Below are 21,363 nucleotides of genomic sequence, written 5' to 3'. Positions count from 1 at the left end.
GCACTCTGTTACTGACTTACTCGATTTTCCATAAGCTTTGTTAATGCCAAGCAAATATTCTAAGGAGTATTTTCTTGTTTACAGGTGAGAAACTTATGGAGGTAGAGAGTAGGGAAGCAGAAAGAGAAAAGTTGAGATAAGGTTTATCTCTGAAATCTGAGCTTATATATTCCACACAAAGTGGCATTTCTAAGGCAACTTGTTTTGCTAAGATATCTTTATCGGTTTGTGGAATGTGCCAAAGTTTCATTTTCCCTTTTCTCCTCAAGAGAAATCATTACCTTTGTTCTCATTTATAATGTTTTTTCCATAATCACACAAGCAAGTGCCTCATTTTTCTCCTTCTACCTTGGAGCCATTAATGTTCCCAAAAGAAATGATTTGGTTCAAAACAGCCAAAAAAATTAAATATTTTTTCATTTAGATTAATTTTAAATAATAATTTTTAAAAGCTTTTACCAATCTGGATCAGCTTTCAGTAAGAATAATCAGGTTTTGTACAGTACGTCTAGTTCTTTAGGAATTCAGTTCTGCTTTATGCTGGTTCACAAAAACAAAAACTTTGAGAAACGCTGAAATAACAATGGCAAGCTTTCAGGATGAGTCTCAAGAATGAATTTGGGTGCCTTGTGAGTGTTGCAAATAAGAATATCTATACTAATGGGTACTCTTAAAACCAGAAGACTAAAACCCTATCACAGACACGAATCATGGTATCCTCCCATTATTTCTAAGATGTATATACAATGATGGTATAAATACCATTTTGTAAAGGAATAACTGGCTGGTAATAATTCTCCTAAGTAAAAGAATGATGTCACCAATTGATTGTCAACCCTGTGATTCAAACAAAAGAAAACCTGAAGCTGATTTAAGAGTTTCTCATCCACCTTCATTAATACCACATTATCAAAGGTGTTTCATTTTTATTCTGTGAGCACATTCCCTGTTATGGCTTCTTTAATCAGTCTTTATCAGTCTAAGGAGTTTTAATTTAACAAGAGAAATGATGACTCCAAAAGTGAGGTTTAAAAACAATTGCCTCAGTGAAGATCCTATTTAGAAATAGAGAAAATTTTTCATTTGCTATAAAATATTTTTTCTCTCTCATTTCACCTGGGCAATAGCTGACTTTCACTAGAGTACTTCTGTGTTGTCCTGAGCAGCAGTAGAGGGTGATTGAGAAAGAACACAAAGTTCTGCCTCTCCCTCAGAGACCAGCTTCTCAGATTCTATAGAATGCCTGCCTGGGACTTGTAGGAGCATCAGGATTCATGTTCCTGCCTGACCTTTGCTGCTTGACTTCTTTTGATATAGAGTTGAGTTATTTCCAAAGTGCAGGTGCTTCTAACTGTTATCAGTTCACCAACAAGTGCTGACCTACAGATGCCCAAAATGTCTCATTTCAGAAAAAGTAAAAAAGAAGGGAAAACATTTTTTGCCAAGTTTAAGGCTAGCCATCACTGTTACAAATTGTACTGCAAAAGGCAAAACTTTAAAGCTCAATTAACATTGGGAAAAGAGGGAAAGGAGGGTGGTTTCCTAGTCTTCAAAATAAATATGAGGTTATCAAATGGTGGAAGAAAACTATGTTATGCCCCAGTTTCTTTGACTCATTGACCTTTGAATTCTGATAGCAATCTTAATGTCCCAGAACGACGGAAATTTAAAATTAAATGGAAAAGTGTGCAGAGCAGTAATGTTAATCCAATAATGCCCCCAGCATAAATACTGCATAACTGGAGTAAAAGAGGATTTGAGTGAAAGACAGTGGAAAGTTACAGGAAATTTAGAAATTATGAGAAGAAAGGACCTTTATTTTGGGTTCTTTCATCAATATCCAAACCATTTTTCTTCTCTTTATAAAAAGGCAAATCTATCTACAGATATTTATCATTTTCCCCAATTATGAAGCTTTAAAAATATGATTATGACAATCATTTTACACCATTTAATCCTCACAATATGAACATTACTGTCCACTATTTCACATTAAAAAAAGAGCCTCTTGAGAGGGTAAGCAATTTACTCAAGATTATACAACAAATCAATACTTATCTAACAGATATGTACCCAGATTCCAAAACCTATTCTCTTCATCAGGTGACTTAACTGTCTCATTAGACAAGTATATGTAAAAGACCACTCAGAGAAATTGATTCAAGCATTTTAAGATCACTTAATTATCTTAAGAATTGATTTAAAACTTGATCTGTTGTTTAAGTCCCCCAGTGGACTTCCCCATTGCATCAGATCAATTTACACAATCTTTTGGTAGCTTCACTTTTCAGACGAAGGTAAGATAAGATAATAGATATTTTTAACAGTCCTCTCTAGTACCCACCATTGGAAAAGTTGCTATAAATGAGGACAAAACAAAAATAAGATGTGTTACTCTGGCAAGATTTCCAATAGAGAGTGAAACCTATTTGATGTTAATCAGTATTTGTTGAATTTTTGCCACAGTAAGTAAGATGAGAGGACAAATGAACACAGACTGGGTCATGAGTCATTAATGCTTAATTTATTTTAAGCTGAAGCAGTTTAGAGGAGATAAATTTCTTATCAAATAGTTTTGATGACTATGGAAAATTTGGATTCAACTTAAGTGTCTCGTTTATCGACTCCTGTATAGATAGCTTTGTCATTTTGAATCTCCCCAATAAATTTTCTCTGTGTTAAAATAAAGAATAACCTAGAGGCTAAGAAAATCTTGCCTTTAATACCAAATACAAATCTAGTCATCAAATTAGTTGAATCTTGGAATCTCCTTCCTTTCGTGAATTGAAGACGTATAGCTCTGAGAAGACCAAGATATCAATAGTGAAAATAATCAAAGGATGCAAGTTAAGGATGAAGGAAAAAAGTTAATCCCAACTGATGTAAAGGTGCACAAAGAAGTCTAGCTTAATAAAGTCAATGCTTGCTTTAAGCAACATAAAATCTTTATAATGGATGACAGTAATGGAGAATATAGAATGAGGCTTTTCAATACACTTCAAGAACTAAAATAAAGTCTGAAAAACATGATATTTTAGACACACATATCTTCCAGGCAATGGTAAAATTAAGATTAGAATTGTGAAGTGACATATCAAGTATTTCTTTCTTGTTTAATACCACAGATTTTTTTTTAAAATCTCAGAGGGATGAGGACACAAGCTATTATTCCTCGGGTCTAAAAAAAAGTTTCTGCCTATCTCAGCTAAGAAAAATGGTAGACAATACTTTGATATGAGTGAGTACAGCAATGATCAAGAAATTTCTATTATTTGAGATGTGGCAAGGATCATAAACAAAATGTGACTAATATCCATGAGCAGGGTAAATTATTAATATATTCACTAATTGGCGACTTATTGTTCTATATAGTAGAAAAGAAAATCAGTATTTTAAATTGTGTCCTGTGCTCTCAGAAGAACTATTTCTCTGTTAAAAAAAAAAAAAAAAGAATGACAATAAGCATCAGCTAGGGCATTCAAGACCTACACAATGTACAACTCCATGTTGAATTCAAACACACCAACACTTACCAACAGACAGTAATGGCACTAATATATTGACTAGACTTCAGTTTGAATAGATTGTTTTAATTAATTGAAGAAAAAGAAAAGTAGAGACACAATACTCTGTATCTCTCATAGTCACTTGCAAAATACCTTGAAGGTAGTAAAAACTTAATACAGATATTGATTAATCCAGTATGCTAATGGGATAGCCTAGCCACAGAATTTATCTCTAAGGTTATATAATTCTCACTGGCCTCTCAGCCTTCAGTCTCACTGACTCTCTTCCATCATCTCAACCACCGCCAAAACAATCTTTCTAAAAATGAAATTTCTGTCATGATACTCTATTTTAAAAATATGTAATGGCCCACAAAATGAATGTCAACTTCCTTAGTATATCTTCCTCACTAGGCCCTTTATGATTTTCCTCCTTTATCTAGGCAGCCTTGGATCCTGATATTTGTACATCTCTTCCTGCACTCTCAGAATGCTGAATAAACAGCAATTCCTTGAGTATACCCTGTAGTGTTGTTTCATGCCTTGATCCCCGTAGTAGCCATTAGCGGCCACTATAGTTCCTCAGCACTCACCATTTCTGTGAACACCAAACTGTTGACTTCTACCTGCAACTCTTTGCCTGAAGGATTTCCCTGGTGGACAGAGGCCATAGAGTCCACACCAGTGGAAAGCTTAAAATTCTGGAGAATTAACGTCACCTGGGAGCAGCTCTCAACCAGAGTACATAACTGGAGTTTGCAAATAACTCCAAGTCATATTCGACACTGTTTCTCAGGGTTCTCCTAAGGGACTGAGTCTCAGTTTCTCACAGAGGTAACTTGCTAGGAAAATACTTTTTATGTGGTATTGTCCTACTTTCCTTGTCTCACTTCCCACTCCCCTACCAGTGCTTCCTCCCAAATAAACTGCCTGTACTCCAATCCTTGTCTCAGATCTGGTACTGAGGGAGTCCCACCCAAGACAGCCCATTTACACATACTGTTCCCAGCTCCAGAGGATATTCTTCCCTTCCTCCATATTCACCTGAGAATTCCTAAGAGACTTTTAAGGCGAAACTTCTCAAATTTTAATGTCATACAGATCACCAGGAGATCTTACTAAAATGCAAATTCTCGTTTGGTAAGTCCAGAGCAGAACCTGAGGTTCTGCATAATAGGCTTCCAGGCAATGCAAATACCCCCAATCTGCAAACCACACTTTGAGCAGCAAATACTCAAGACACAATTCAAGCACTTTCTCCCTCAGAAATCTTTCCTGAAACTGCCTCATTCCTGCCCTAATGATTAATTTATCTTTTTTCTACATTTATTATATTGTGTAGTAATTCTTTGTTTACAGATCCATCTCTTCAATGAATCTGTCCCTTTAGGATGATCATCTTTTTCTTATCTGTGTATCCTAGCATGTTACCTGATATATTACTGATACCTAAGAAGTGCTGTGAACTGACAAAATTAATGTACAAATTATAATTTTATGGCATGCTTCACCAAAATTTTTATATGAACATCTATTGTACTCTGGAACATTCAAATAATTCAGTCAAGTGTATTTTAAATATGAGTTATATAAATTTTTCAGCTTTCTAGTTTATTTTCCACGTTAAATCATAGCCTTCAAGACTTCTGAACAATGGAACAAGTTTTAGAATTTCTTCCCTAAGGATATTTCATAAGATATGCAAACATCTACCTGAAATGATTTAGTTTTCTTCTATCTGAAGGACAGAAGGAAAGGAATCCTTCTATCAGCAATCCCAGGAATCCCTTCTTTTTATTCATATTTAAAATCAGTAGATGAATGTTGTACAAGTTAGTCATTCATTGGGTTGTGGGAAGCGGTGTTAGTTGGAAGAGGGGGGAGGGATACAATAAAGTAGAAATTATAAGAATATCATAGGAGGAAGTGTTTTAGAGATTGCTCTCTTTTACCTGCTATAAATTGCTTGCAAATGCCAGTGTCCTCAGAATCTCAGAATTCAACTCTGTTTGTTCAGCTGCTTCCTCCTTAAGAAAAAGTGCAAGGTGGTGAAACTTGAATCTATCAAGGGAATAGCCTATATGATACCCTTAGATGGACAACTAATGGAAATAGTATCTGATCTTTCTACCTTAAGATGCAAGAACAGAAACTAGAGGTTTTTTCAGCATATCAAGTTCTGAACTAGATAATAGCGCTGATAATAGGCTAAAGTAAAATGAAATGTGAAGCCCACAGTAGCATTTGCTGGAAGTCAGCTCCTAACTCATTCCAACCTAATTCCCTTACCATTAGAAATCAACCTTGAGCATGTGTGAAAGATGTTCTCATGACAAGGAAAATGGCCACTAAAAGGCCTTGACATAGTAAGATTAACTAGACCAGAATTTGAATAATGTTTTATACTTGATTTGCATCTATTACATTGCATTGTAACTCTTACTGTCTAGGTCCATATTCCCAATTAGCTTAGTCAAGTCCTTGAGAACAAGAATCATGTTAATTCGTCTTTTTATCCCAGAACATTGCCTAACCTATTTTAGGTATTCAATTAATCATTATTGAATTAATGAATCAATCAATGAATGAATTACGGCTACACCATAGTTTTTGAAATAACACTAAGCAGTAGATTAATGCTTTGGGAGTCCAGAGAGCTAGGGAGAAGTCATAGTCAGTTTCTCAAAGATTTTACCAGTTAAAAGGGGCCTATTTAAAATAAAATTAAAACCACAATGAGATATAACTTCAAACCCACCAGGATGGCTCTAAACAAAAAGACAGACAAGGGGCAGCCTTGTGGCATGGTGGTTAAGTTGGCAAGCTCTGCTTCAGCAGCCTGGGGTTTGCAGGTTCAGATCCCAGGCGCAGACCTGCACACTGCTCATCAGGCCACGCTATAGCAGCACCCCACATGAAAAATAGAGGGAGACTGGCACAGATATTGGCTCAGAGACAATCTTCCTCCGGCAAAAAGAGGAGCATTGGCAACAGATGTTAGCTCAGGGCCAATCTTCCTCATCAAAAAAATTAAAAAATAAATGAATAAATAAATAAGTGACCAAAAAGCAAGACAGACAATAACAAGGGCTGGTGAGAATTCAAAGAACTGGAACTCTCGTGCATGACTAGGGGGAATGTAAAATGGTCCATCCATTTTGGAAAACAGTTCAGCAGTTTCTTAAAAATTAAACACAAATTTACCATAAGCTAGCAATTCCACTCTTAGGTCTATACTCAAGAGAAATGAGACCATATGTCCACAGGAAGACTTATGCATAAATGTTAATAGCAGCATTATTCATAATAGCCAAAAGTTGGGAACAGCTCAAATACCTATCAACTGGTGACTGGTATATGGTATATATCAAAGGTATATGCATATAATGAGATACTAACCAGCGACAAAGAGAAGACACTGCTGATAGGTACCACAACATTACAAAATTTACAAAACATAAATTTTTCTAACAGAACTGCTGTTATTCAGTATTTCTTTTCTCATCCTGAGAATTTCCTTAGAATGCTTTAACCACCCTTGGAACACCTTCTCCAACACAATCTTGCTGTTTATAGTTTTCATTTTATCCTTTAAAAATCAAAAATTACTTATATTTTTATGATTAATATCCGAGTAAATTTACCATTACACGTTCTTAAATTGGAGTTCAACTCAGAAATTTTTATACCTCACTTTCACTCTGAGTTCACCGTTTGTGATGGTTAATTTTATGTGTCAACTTGACTGGGCTAAGGATGCTCAGATAGCTGGTAAAACATTACTTCCAGATGTGCCTGTGAGGGTGCTTCTGGAAGAGATTAGCATTGAATCTGTTGACTGAGTAAAGATCACCCTCACCAATATGAGTGGGCATCACCCCTCTAGAGGTCCTGAATAGAACAAAAAGATAGACGAAGGGTGAATTTGCTCTCCATTTGTGCTAAGAAATCCATCTTCTCCTGCCATCAGATATTGGCTCTTCTGGTTATCAAGCTTTTGGACTCAGACTGAGATTTACACCAATGGCTCCTCTGGGTCTTAGGCCTCCAGGTTTTGACTGGTGCTACATCACCAGCTTTCTTGGGCCTCTAGCCTGCAGACAGCAGACGATGGCACTTCTCAGCATTGATAGTCTTGTAAGCCAATCCCTCATAATAAATCTCTCTCTCTTTATGTACTTGTATATATATGTGTGTGTACATATATATATATATGGCATTATATTTAACATATATTATATTATATATATGTAAATATATATATAGGTTCTGTTTCTCTGGAGAGCCCTGACTAATACACCATCTTATTGTCAAAGCACAAATTTTAATATTTGTTTTATTGCAGTTCTGAGAACAATAAATTCTATTAATCTTTTCATGCGTGAAAAAGTCTTTATTTTGCCATCAGACTTGAATAATAATATGACAGTCTAGCTGGGTACTGCATTTTAGATTGGGAATTATTTTTCCTCAGCACTTTAAACATATTCCATTATTATCTGGGACCTATTATTGCCAGTGAAAAGTCTGTTGCAAATGTATAGTCATATTTTGGTAGTAATGTCTTTTTCTAGTAGCTTTTAGAATTATTTACCTCTGAAGCTGTTAAAGCATAATGTGTCTAGATTTTTTTTATTTATTTTTATTTTTTTATTTATTTTTATTTATTTATTTATTTATTTTTTATTTTTACTTACACTCTTGGGTGCACAGAGTGTTCTCTTCAGCTACAAACTCATGCTTTTTTTCTCGGCTGTTCTTTTCAATCACTCTTTTTGGTACTTCTCTTCAAAAAATATTGGCACCTTTCCATCTGTCCTTCTCTTAATTTCTCTTTTACACTTTTTGACTCTTTGTTTCTCTTTGCAGGATTCTGGACAAGTCCTCTATAGTAGTCCACTAGTGACTCTGAATTCATTAATTCATTCTTTGACTATTTATATTTTACTGTTTATATCTTCAATTGCATCTTTTATTTTAACGACCAAATACTTTTTCATTTCCAGTATTTCTAAGTGAGTCATTTTTGTAATCAAGGATTCTTGTTGCCAGTTTTTGTTTCCTACTATCTTCTTCTCATTTAAATGGAAGTTATTTCTTCAGCTCATTTTTTGAGCATCCTAAATATGTATATAGTTGTTGTATAAATTTATTTGAAGTAACATTTTTGATGTGACCATTAATTGTTGTTGGCTGCTTTCCTTAATGTTAGATTTCCCCATGTACTCTGAAATTTAGTTTTTCAACTCAGTTTGAGTGGGAGTTTATTTTTATTTTTTTCTGTCTCCCTCTATGCTCACCCCTACCTGTCTAGCAGTTTTACGTTTTCCACCATCCAGTACTCTATGCCCTAATTCAGAACCAGGTTGTATATTGGCTGTTTAGAGTTACTGTCTTGAATGAACTAGAGGTTCTTTAAACTTGTCCACAGAACCAGCAGGTGATTAGCTCAGTTCATATTCTTGAGGTTGTGTCTCTTCCCTAGATCTGCAACTTTTCATGTTTCTTAACTCTAGGTATCCTTTCACTCTAGAGGGGGGCCACAACCCTGTTTCAAGCTTCAATTAATGAGTTCCCTGCTTTGAAGAGGTGTAATTTTAGTTCCCTTTCCCCCATAGAAACCCAATTCCCAGGCACCACTCCTTCATTTTGACTCAGATCCCAACAAGCCAGAGTCATCAACTTCTGTCTCCATGTTAAATTTCTTTTTCATTTCTGGTCCACAGTGATATTTCTCCTGTTTTTGAGTTCAGTTCTAAGCAAAAAGCTTCAGGAAGATCAAGGTTGTAAAAATATATGCAGGTTGTCTTAGTAAGATCACTTAGGGTGTAAAGTAGTAGGGTAAACAAGAACAGAACCCTGGAGAACATCAATGATTTAGAACTTCTTAGAAGAAGTGTTGTCCATGAAGGAAATGTAAAGAAAACAGTCAGAAGCACAAGGTGAAAAACCAAGAGATTCATTCTAAGGAAATTAAACTAAGAGAATAGAGAATTTCAAGAGTGAGCATGTATTAACTAGTGTCATATTTCAAAATGTAATAAGATAAAACTGAAAAGTGTCCACTGGACATATTAACAATGAAGTCATTGTTGACTCTTATGAGAGCAGTTTCAAAAGTATGGAAGGACAAGTGTTGGCAAAGATATAGAGAAATTGGAAAACTTATGCACTGTTGGTGAGAATGTAAAATGGTACAGCTCCTATGAAAAACAGCATGTCAATTCCTAAAACGATAAAATAGAATAGAATTACCATATAATCCAGCAATTTCACTCCTGGGTGTATAACCAAAATAATTGAAAATAGGGTCTCAAAAAGATATGCATACATCCACGCCCATAACAGCATTATTCACAATAGCCAAAAGGTGGAAGCAACCCAAGCATCCACCCATGGATGAGTAGATAAACAAAATGCAGTATACACATACAATGGAATATCATTCAGCCTTAAAAAGGAAGGAAATTCTGACACAAGCTCTGATATGGATGAGCCTTGAGGATATTATGCTAAGCAAAATGTGCCAGACACAAAAAGACAAATACTGTGTGATTCCACTTATATGAGGTACATAGAGTAATCAAATTCATGGAGACAAAAAGTAGAACAGCAGTTGACAATGGGCATGGGAGTAGGGAGGAATGGAGAGTTGTCTAATGGGTAGAATTTAAGCTTTGTACGACACAGAGTTCTGGAGCTTGATTGCATGACAATGTGAATATACTTACTACTATTGCACTGTACACTTAAACGTGATTAATATGGTAAAGTACATGCTATGTATACTTTATGACAAAAATAAAAATAAATGAGAATAAAAAAGAATAGTGAAGACTGAAGCCAGACAACAATAGAATGAGGAGTAGTAAAGGGAAGATGAAAATTAGAGATAGTATGTGAAAATCTATTCGTTTAAAAACTGTGGTTGAGGGAAACTTTCTGAGCATAAAAGCATTGCTTGGTGTCCCATAGAAAGTGGCAGAGTCTGTGTGAGGCTCAGGAAATTGACTCTAGAGAGCCTATGATTTAACCACTGAGCTGTTAAGAAAAATAGGAACAATCTAATAGGACAAAAAAGACAAAGGATGTGAGTAGGTAATACTGTAGGAAAGAAAGAAATTGTCAAAAATATAAACATGTTCAACTTACAAGTCATCAAAGAAATACAAATTAATGTAGTACCGTCATTTATCTTTCAAGCTGGCAGATGTCTTCTAGCTATGATTCTCAGAGAGCACAAGGTTACAATGAGACAGATTGTTGAATAAATTGAGAAATGTTGGAAAATTGATGATGCAAGGGTCCAAGGAAAATAGACTCCACAATAAAAGGAAACAAGTAAGCAAATAAGAGTTGAAGCAAAAGAAAAAAACCTACCATTTCTCTCCTTTTCCTGTTTTCATCTTCGTAGGAGCATATATGCCTTCAAAATAATCAGTGTAACCTATCATTGCAGGGAAAACACTGCTTATTGTGGAGCTGACCAAAAGTAAGGGCCCTCTAAGATGTTTGATTGGGGTCTGTCCAGGAAGGCCACTTGCCATCATCATGGCAAAAAGAAGCATTTTTCTTCCTTGTGACTCTGTCTTAATCAACTGCCAGTCAACCTAGAGCCAGAGCTGGCTAGCACAGCCTCTCTGCTATGTCTGCCATGGGTTTTTGTTTCTGCTCACATGCTTGTGTCATTTAGCATAATCAAGCCTCTACTCCATACTCCATACTCTGCTGGTTTCCAGGGACTTGGAGGATCAAGAAGGAAATATTGTGTGGATTCTCTAGAATAGATCTCCTGGCAGTGACTCATTTCCATTCAGTTTCATTCCTGTGGTGATCATTTATGACTGATTTCCTAGTTACACTAAAATCCACTGCACACTCTTCTTCCCAACAGATGAAATTAGCTCTTCATAATTTGTAGACAGTCTCTCTTTCTTCCCTTAAGAACTGAAGATATTCAAAGAGCAGAGTGTTCACATTTCATCCTATTTTAAGAGGATTTGGAGTGTGATAAAGTATTAATTGCTTCTATAATCTAGGGTCAGGTTGCCTGTAGGGAAACAACCATTTTAAGTGTTTTCTTTTTTTCTTAACCAGAACTTAAATTCGGCACATAGTAGTTATGATTTTTCAATCGACATTCTGTTATCAAAGATTTATTGAGAATCAACAATTTGTCCAGAATCGTTCTGGACTCTCAAAATGTAACAGTCATGAGATAAAGTCTCAGCCCTCAAGAGATTCCAATGGTAGAAAACAAACAATAAATAGAGAAACAATGAGCTTGAGTATTCCAGAAAATAAAAATGCCACAAATAAAATACAATAGAGGAGATGGGAAAGAATTTGTTTAGATAGGATTGCCTTTGAAGCCCTCTCTGCGAAGGTGGTATCTGATAGGGGACTTGAGCACTGGGAAGGTGCCAGCCTTAAGAATTTCTGGACTCTCCAGGTCAGGAATGAGCTTGAGGTGGGATGGTTGAGGGACTAAAAAATGTCAGAGAGGCTTTGTCTTAATATATGAGGGAGAGAGTAGAAAAAGATGAGATCAGAGTGGTGGGCAGAAGTAAAATTTAAGGGCACAATGAAGACTTTAGACTTTATTTTGATTGTGATAAACTATTGGGGATCCAGAAGAGGGTAATACAATTATTTTCCTGGAACTTTGAGGACTTATGAAATGTTTCCCTAAATTGTCTCCCAATCCAATCCTTGATATGGATCTCCCATTATGATGAGAATAAAACTAGTCTGAATGTAATAATTCAGGCCCCTGACAAGGCTTCCCACCCTGAAAGATCTCTCCCAGGCATCCACATGATGTTTTAAGCTTCAATAATAGAAACTGATTCATTTCTCTTTCAGAAATCCCTACTATGATGCAAATACAAGTACATTATAATCAATTATTTAAGTCATTAACACATTAGAGTGGACTAACTTGTCAGTTTGCATCACCTGAAGAAATAGATGAATTTAGGAGTAAAGGAGAAGGTTTGGAAGGTTAAACTTCTTCAGAATGGCAAGCCATTACCAGAATAGTCCAGTGGGGAGCTCAGGCAAAAGAAGTATTGGTACTGAGGCAAGGAAACACCTTCTGCAGGAGAAGATGGACCAGATGGCAAACAGAAAAGCATTGAGGACAAATCTCAAAGACTTGCATGAAAAAAATGGTCTTCCATAAAATCAGGACCAAGCCTTCAGTAGGAACTACTCACATACTAAGCAGTCATATAGCTCTTACTGGTGGCCCTTATTGGCAATAGCCCAAAAATCAGGCTTTGAGGAAACCAGGAACTTTTATCTCACCTATCTGATAGATGCAGGGGAAAAAACATCAGAAAAGTATCACTTATAACTTCTAATATGCTATTTAGTCAATAGCTAACTGCTAACATCAAAATTGTGAAAACAGAAGTATCAGCACATTTAAAGTAGGGATACTGTCCCAACATCCAGGACCAACTTCAAGAACCTAAGCCAAGATTTCCTCTCTATGAGTGGGTAATTATACATATGCTGCTTAAGAATGCAACAGTAGGGGCCGGTCCCATGGCTGAGTGGTTAAGTTCGCACGCTCTGCTGTGGCGGCCCAGGGTTCGGATCCTGGGCGCGGACATGGCACTGCTCATCAGGTCACGTTGAGGCAGCGTCCCACATGCCACAACTAGAAGAACCTGCAACTAAGATATACAACTATGTACCAGGGGGGATTTGGGGAGATAAAGCAGAAAAAAAAAAAAAGAATGCAACAGTACTAAACTCATATTGACTTACATTCCAAGGAATTTTCCTAAAATGCTTAAAATAAATCCTCATATTTTTTTGGGTAGTCCTCTAGAAAACCCAGAAAATAAGTGACATTTTCCTCTGAACTTTCAAACAGAAGAAATTGAAAAGCTTAAATGTCTTGGGGTTTTTTAAATTATTATTATTAGAAAGCTACCCTAGACTCTGTGACAACTATTGTGCGTTTTCTCATTTGTTTACCTTATCTCTCCCATTTCACTGTAAATTTCTCAAGGAGAAGAGCTGTTTCTTTTTATAGCTCCCTGGAGTACACAGTGGACATTCATTAAATGCTGTTAACTGACTGGCTATCTAACACCACACAAACACAGGACAAAAATAATTGACACCGTCTCTACAGAAAAGGATTAAGGAGACATAAAACTGACAGTTCACATTGATGATACTCACCCTGTATCATTCACAGGTGAAGTAGAATTTCTGTCTTTAGGGTGGCTCCACAAATCCCAGATAACATTCTGACTTTGTTGTAGAACTTCAAAAAAAATTTTATCTGCTTATCATGACCAGCAAGTACTGTATTGACCTAGATAATATATGGCTAAATTTAGACCTGATAGATGGATCTGAATGTTGTTAAAGACTTGATGTTTTGTTTCCAAATTTCAATGGCAGACCCTTTCTATGAAGTCTTTTGTAGGTGCCTTCCTCTGCTTAACTGTGTGAGTTAACAGGAACGGTTCTGTGGGTTTATCTTCTCTTGGGTATTCCAGTTCTTCAAAAAGACATCCTATCAGAAAGCAGAAGTCTGATTCAGATGTGGGAGCTGGTTGCCAGAGGCAACCTCAACTGAAAAGATGAGAGATTGTATTTAAACTACCTGCAAATCTCTAAGAAGGTACGGCAAACTGTAACTTTCCTGTTCAGAAAAAGTTTCCTTTCTCCTTTGAGAGTGACTAAATGACTCCTTATGCTGGCAAGAGACCCTCGTGGGAGTTCATGCTATTGATCTCAAGCAGGACTGTAATCTCTTTGCCTGTCTATGGCAAGGAGAAATCAACAAGGATTTAGAAGAATGCAGCTCTTCCTGGAAATTGAGAAGGCCAGAAAAGAAACCAAAAACTCTCTTTTATTCACATCTATCTGCCTGCCACTGAATAGTCCATGTGCCATTGAGTAAGAGGATTTTAAGGAATTGGAGAAGGAATGGCTTCTCCAACAGACACGCCCAGGCATATTGCTTGGAGCTAAGGTTTCGTCCATGAACAAGACAGTCCAATCCTTGCTTTCATGGAGCTTACCAGTTAGAAGAGAAAATAATCTTCAAGGATGCTATTATCATCTAATCTCCTCTATGAGATCCAAGCAGGTTTGATGAAGAAAATTACGTTTAAGCTCAGACCTGAAGGACAAGAAGCAAAGGGAGAAGACAGGAGAGAGGTGTTTTTAAGACAGAGGTTACAACACTTGTGAAGTGAATATAAAGTCAAAAAAAAATTAAAGGCACTAACATCAAACTAACTTAACTCTTCTTTGGAGATATCTCCTTTTCCCCCAACACACCCTCCCAAAATATTCTAAGCATTTAAAAAAGATTAACTCACTTAATCTTCAAAACAAATCTATAAAATAAGAACTGTCTATCATCATTTTTCAGAAGAGGAAACCAACGTATAGAGAGCTTAAGCAATTTGCCAAAGGTCACAAATCTACAAATGTAAAAACAAGCATTCAAACCTATGCAGTATACTCCAAATTTTGTGTTCTTAACCGCTATGGTAAACAGTCTTTCCACCTACTGCCAAGTTAAGAAAGTATAGTAAGTTTGAGCCTAAACCTAAAACTCACTATTTGATTGAGTAGTGACTGAAAATGATTAAGGATTATGAATAAATTATCTATTACACTTATTTTTTTAAAGAAAGTTCTACCAGTGAATTCACTTTTAGATGTTCTGGGTCCAAACACCTAATAATGTGTTCATTCCCATGTTAGCTTATTGAATTCTCAAGAAAACAACACTGTGACTGAGACATTATTATCCTCACTTTACAGATTTTAAAATTTGAGGTTCAAAGAAATTAAGAAGTCTACCAATGACTATGCATTTGTAAATAGTAGAACTGGGAATCAAACCAGATTGGCTTTGATATTAAAATGTGTATTTCTTTTTCCATTACTGCCAGTTATAAACTATCCCAATAAATTTATATGATATTTAGAACTGTAAGAGTAGGCATTGTATTTTATAGATTCTGAAAAATAGAGGTCATTTAAAACTATCTACCTTGCTCAGATTTTTAAGTTATAGGAATGATGTAATTATGAGGAAATAGCAGTAGGATAAATTTCCTACCAGTCTAACCTCAATTCATGTAAGAGTTCAGACTTTGGCAATTGAGAGTTGCCAAGAAAAAGAAAATCTGCACAAGTAAGGGTGAAAGAGCTATCTAAGGAAATAAGGGAAATAAATAAAAGGGTTTAAAGGAGAAGAATCTGAAAATGAATATAAGAACTGTAGACAGTGATATGAGCTTATGGGAAGAAAGTAAATCCAGAAGGAGAGAGACTCTGAAGGCTGAATCAATATCCCTATATCAATCAGAAGTAAAGAAGTATGTTTAAAACCCTTAGAAATGAGAAAACACATTATCTGCCTAATCCTTCTATAAAAATTTCAGGATATTTGGCCTATATAGACTATGGGAAAAAATAGAAAATAAAAATCTTGTAGAAAAAATTATTTTAATATTTATTTTTATTTATGGAAATTTAAAAATGTACTAACCTGGATTTTAAAGCTGACAAAAAACCTATCTAGTTTTCAAAAAGACTTCTATACATTTCCAAGAGATGAGAAAGTATTCACAATTAACAAGTTTTCTAAGGTAAGTGACTTAAGAAAAAGGAGAGGAGGAAAATCTCTTCCCTTATTTTCAAATGGGAGAATTAAGCCTCTTATTTTCAAATTGTATTTGTCTTTCCAGTGCACAAGAGTGTGACCAACAATTGAAGAATAACCCATACTTTTCAAGAAACATGGGCTAATTTTTTAAAAATTTATTTTGCACCAGGTCATGAAGCAAACTTAAGCAAATTTCAAAGATTATTATCATCCAGTCCACAACCTCTGATAAAACTGCAATTAAGCTAGAAATCAAGAATTCACACTTTAAAGTTTTTCAAGTTTTTCACATCTAATGTGTAAACAACCAATGGATCAAAAAAGAAATCATAGTGAAAGTTTTAAAATAGTAGAGTGACATCAGCAAGATGGCAGAATAAGAAACCCTGTATCCTCCTTACCTCCACAAACACACTAATTTATCCCCAATTCACAGACAAATTTCCTTTGTAAGAAAAGCAGAATTTCTAATTGAAAGGCTACCGCATCCAGGCAAACAAGAAACCAGACTTATAAAAGTTGGAGGGGAGATAAAAGATACCCTCTCATCAAAATCCCTACCTCTAACACCATACCATATCATCAGAAAGAGATCCCCTAGCTCCCAGCTTCTCCCAAGGGATGGAAAGTGTTAGTTCATGCATCCAGCACCTCAACTTTTTCAAAGGGTCTTCCCAGGGGACTGACTTCAGCATTACCAATCTTGGACCTCTTACAGGGCTGGCACACTCTAGCTGTCTGGGGTATAACAGAGAGAGAGGGGCTTGGGCTGGTAGAATTCATAACTCCTTCTCCTCCCTAGCAAAGAAGCAGAGGTTGAAAAATCCCAGCTTTCAGTTTACCCAAGGGGAGAGATCAATTTGATTTATGCATCCAAGGCTGCAACTTCTCTGGGGCTGCCCAAAGAAATGACATCTGGCTTGTCAGTATTGGAGCACTGATGGGTCCAGTGTAGTTTAGCTGCATGGAGGAGAACAAAGATCATGTTTTGGAGTGATAGACACCATAACTCCTCCCCACAACTCAGCAGACATTGGGCTCACAATAACCACAGCTGCCTACTTCTCCTTGGGGAGAGAAAAAGTTGGTCTAGGCATCCAATGCCACGATTTTTCTAGGCACTGCTCAAAGAATAGGCTTTTTACTTGCATGTGTCTGAGTGCTGACAGGACCTGGCATTATTTAGCCACTGGGGCAAGTAAGAACAGAGATGGATTTTTGGTCTGGCAATTGCCAGCACAGAGTAAGCAATTGAAAAACCTCAGCACAGCTCCCATTTTCTGGAGACTGAAAGAGTTGGACAGAGCATCCAACAGTCCACTTTTCAGGGGGTGGCCCAAGGAACTGGTTTCTGTCTCATTTGTCCTGGTGCATTGACAGGATCCAGTAGATCCTAGAGAGCTGAGGGATGTAAAGAACAAAGAAAACAGGTTATAGTAACATGAAGGTTTAAGAGTCTCCTAGAATCTGTTAGTGAGGGTCTTTTCTTATACAAAGCCAGTCCATGAAGAATAGGTGAGGTGGCCACTTTGTCAAGTGTGCAGTCACCAACAATGAGAGTCAAATAAAATGAGGAATCATGCAAAGATCTTCCAAAAAGGGAAGAAAATAAATCTCAAGAAACTGTAATGAAACAGAGTTTTACGATTTACCTGATAGAGAACTCAAAATAACAATCATAAAGATGCTTACCAAGGTCCAGAGAGAAATGCATGAACAAAGTGAGAATTTCAACAAAGAGATAGAAAATATTAAAAAGTGCCAAACAGAAATCATGGAACTGAAGAATACAATAATTGAACTGAAAAATTCACTAGAAAACTTCATCAACAATTAGACCAAGCAGAAGAAAGTATCAGTGAACTCAAAGAGAAGTTTTTGGAACTAATTTAGAGGCACAAAAAGAAAAAAAGAATGAAAAAGAGTGAAGAAAGCTTAAAGGATTTATGAGACACCTTCAAATGAGCCAATAGGCACATTATGGGGGTCCCAAAAGGGAAGAGAGAAAGGACTAGAAAGCTTAAAAGAAATAATGTCAGAAAACTTCCCAAATCTAAGGAAGTAAACACATATCCACATCTAACAATCCCAAGAGATGTAAAGTATGATGAACTCAAAGGAATCTACATAGAGACACATTATAATCAAAGAGTCAAAAGTCAAAGACAAAGAGAATTTTGAAAGCAGCAAGAGAAAAGCAATTTGTCATGTACAACGGAAACTCCATAAGAATATAAGCTAACTCTGCAGCAGAAAGGTTGCAGGCCAGAAGGTAGTGGGATGATATATTTAAAGTGCCGAAAAAAACTGCCAACCAAGAATACTATACCCACAAAAATCTCTAAAAATGAAGGAATGATAAAGACTTTCCCAGACAAATCAAAGCTGAGGAGGTTCATCACCACTAGACCATCCTAACAAGAAATGTTAAAGGGAGTTCTTCAATATTTAAACAAAAGAATGCTAAACAGCAACATGATAGCATGAGAGACTATGAAACTCATAGGTAAAGGCAAAAATGTATACAAACATAGATTACTGTATTACTGTAATGGTGGTGAGGAAATCACTTTTAAGGCTAGCATAAAAGTTAAAAGATGAAAGTATTTAAAATAACTATACCTAAAAAATATATTAAAAGATACACAATATGAATGTGTAAATTATTACCACAATGACATAAAGTGCGGATAGGGGAATATAAAGTGTAAAGTTATTGCATGTAATTCAACTTAAGTTGTGATCAGCCAGAAATAGATTGCTATAACTATAAAACATTTTATGGATCACGTCAAGATGGTGGCATAGGCAGACTCTGAATTCATCTCCTCACATGAACACAACCAGGTTACAACAATTTTTGGAACAATTACCATGGATAGAAAACTGAAAACTGGATAAAAAGAACCACCACCACAAGGGACAGTGCTGACAAAGGTGGAAGAGGAGAGAAAAAAAGCCACCTTCAGGAGGAGTGGAGTTTCTCAGCTGGCCAGGTGGGAGCCACCCTACAGTAAGCAGCCCTCCCTGGAGAAGGGAGGTCCTGAGTGGGGTCTGATACTACTATTAGTGTCCTTCAGACTCAGCACAACTGAGACAAGAGTCTTACTATCTGGCTTTGCTGGCTATTAACTGCAGTGGGGAATACCCCTAGAAAAGATATTAGACAAAGACTCAGGTCTTAAAGGGCCCATACACAAAGTCACCTGTCTCAGCAAAACTAAAATCACTAGAAAGTGGGCTGACAGTTCTTTGGTGAAAATAGACTCACCTGGTAGGCTCTGGGTGCATCTTGGTGAGAGGAAAGACTTCTCCAGAGACTGAGACATTGGTGGTGGCCATTGTTGTCAACTACTTCAGGTGTGCTGACACAGACAGGCAGATGCCATTGAAGTTCTTCCCCTGGCCTGTTAGCCCAGGGGTCTGCCACACCTATTAGAGTGCAGATTTAATCTAGTTCAGCCAGGGAAGGCAGCCAACCCTAAGGATTGGCCCCACCCAACAGTAAGCCTTCAGGCTACTTGTTGGCCTGCATTGACTGGATGCCTTGATCCTTTACAGGCAGGCCACTGTGTCTGCCTCTGTGGGGCAGGATCTGTGGGAGGACCAGGTGAACTGTGGGGGGCATTGGTGGAGAGGTTGGGGCCTCTGCAGTGGGGCATTAGGGTATGCTCTAGGGGGTTGGGAAGTGTGCACTGACAAGGATTTTGTCGACAGTGTGTGTGGTCCTGTGGGGGGGCGAGGCTTATCAGTGGCAGAAGACCTGTGCTTCACAAATAGCCATAAAAAGGAGCAGCCCCACCTTCCAAAGCCTGAAACAATTGAGTGCTCCATGCCTAAGGCCAGCCCCACTCAGCTGCACTCCTAATAGAACTGACAAAAGCCTTGTAGGCCTGAGGCCTATCACAACTGTACGCCCCTGAGCCTAGCAACCAGCTACACTGGGTACCTACCAAATTACCAGGAAAACTGCAACAGGAGTGTGCTGTTAGACCTTGTAGCTGACAATGCTGAGGCTCCCCAAACCAGATTTACAAACAGCTGGCCAGGGAAGGAAAGACTAGACTCCCTGGGTACCTTCATTAAGACAACTCTGTCACAGCAAATGGACACAAGTAGGCCACAAAGGGATCACTCCTGGATCATTTGGACTGGTGACAAGCAGGAAGCACACTGTGGAACCTCAAAAGGCATCTCTCACATAAGGCCACTTCTCCAAGATCAAGAGACATAGCTAACTCAACTGATACATATATAAGCACAGAGAAAGAGGCATAATGAGGGGACAAAGGAATACATTCCAAACAAGGGAACAGGACAAAACCACAGAAAAGGACTAAACTACCCAACAAAGAGTTAAAAAAAAAAACTCATAATGATGTTCACAGATATGGGGAGAAGACTGGATGAACACAGTGAGCTCATCAACAAAGAACTGGAAAATATAAAAATAAACCAATCAGAAATGAAGACTACAATACTGGAAATTAAAAACTGACTAGACAGACTCAATAGCAGAGTAGAGGAAGCAGAAGAATGGATCAGTGAGCTAGACAAAAGAATAGAGGAAATCGCCCAACCAGAAAAGAAAAGAGAAAAAAGAATTAGATAGAATGACAAGTGTCTAAGGGGACTCTGGGGCAATATCAAGCACAGTAAAATTCGCATTATAGGTGTCCCAAAAAGAGAAGAGAGAGACAAAGGGGTAGAAAATTTATTTCAAGAAATAATAGCTGAAAATTTTCCTAACCTAAAGAAGGAAACAGACATCCAAGTACAGGAAGCACAGAGAGCTCCAAACAAGATAAGCCCAAAGACACCCACACCAAGATACATTATAATTAAAATGTCCAAAATTAAAGGAAAAGGGAGAATCTTAAAAGCAGCAAGAGAGAGGGGCCAGCTCCGTGGACGAGCAGTTAAGTTCACGCGCTCTGCTGCGATGGCCCAGGGTTTGGATCCTGGGTGCAGACATGGCACCGCTCATCAGGCCACATTGAGGTGGTGTCCCATATCCCACAACTGGAAGGACCTGCAACTAAGATATACAACTGTGTACAGGGGGTGTTTGGGGAAATAAAGCTGAAAAATAAAAAAGATTGGCAACAGTTGTTAGCCCAGGTGCCAATCTTTAAAAAAAAAAAAAGCAGCAAGAGAAAGGAATAAGTAACATTAAAGGAAAGCCCATCAGGCTATTGGTGG

Source organism: Equus caballus, chromosome 9, assembly GCF_041296265.1.
Source record: "Equus caballus isolate H_3958 breed thoroughbred chromosome 9, TB-T2T, whole genome shotgun sequence".
In the NCBI taxonomy this organism is placed as follows: domain Eukaryota; kingdom Metazoa; phylum Chordata; class Mammalia; order Perissodactyla; family Equidae; genus Equus; species Equus caballus.
This window is presented reverse-complemented; position numbering follows the sequence as displayed.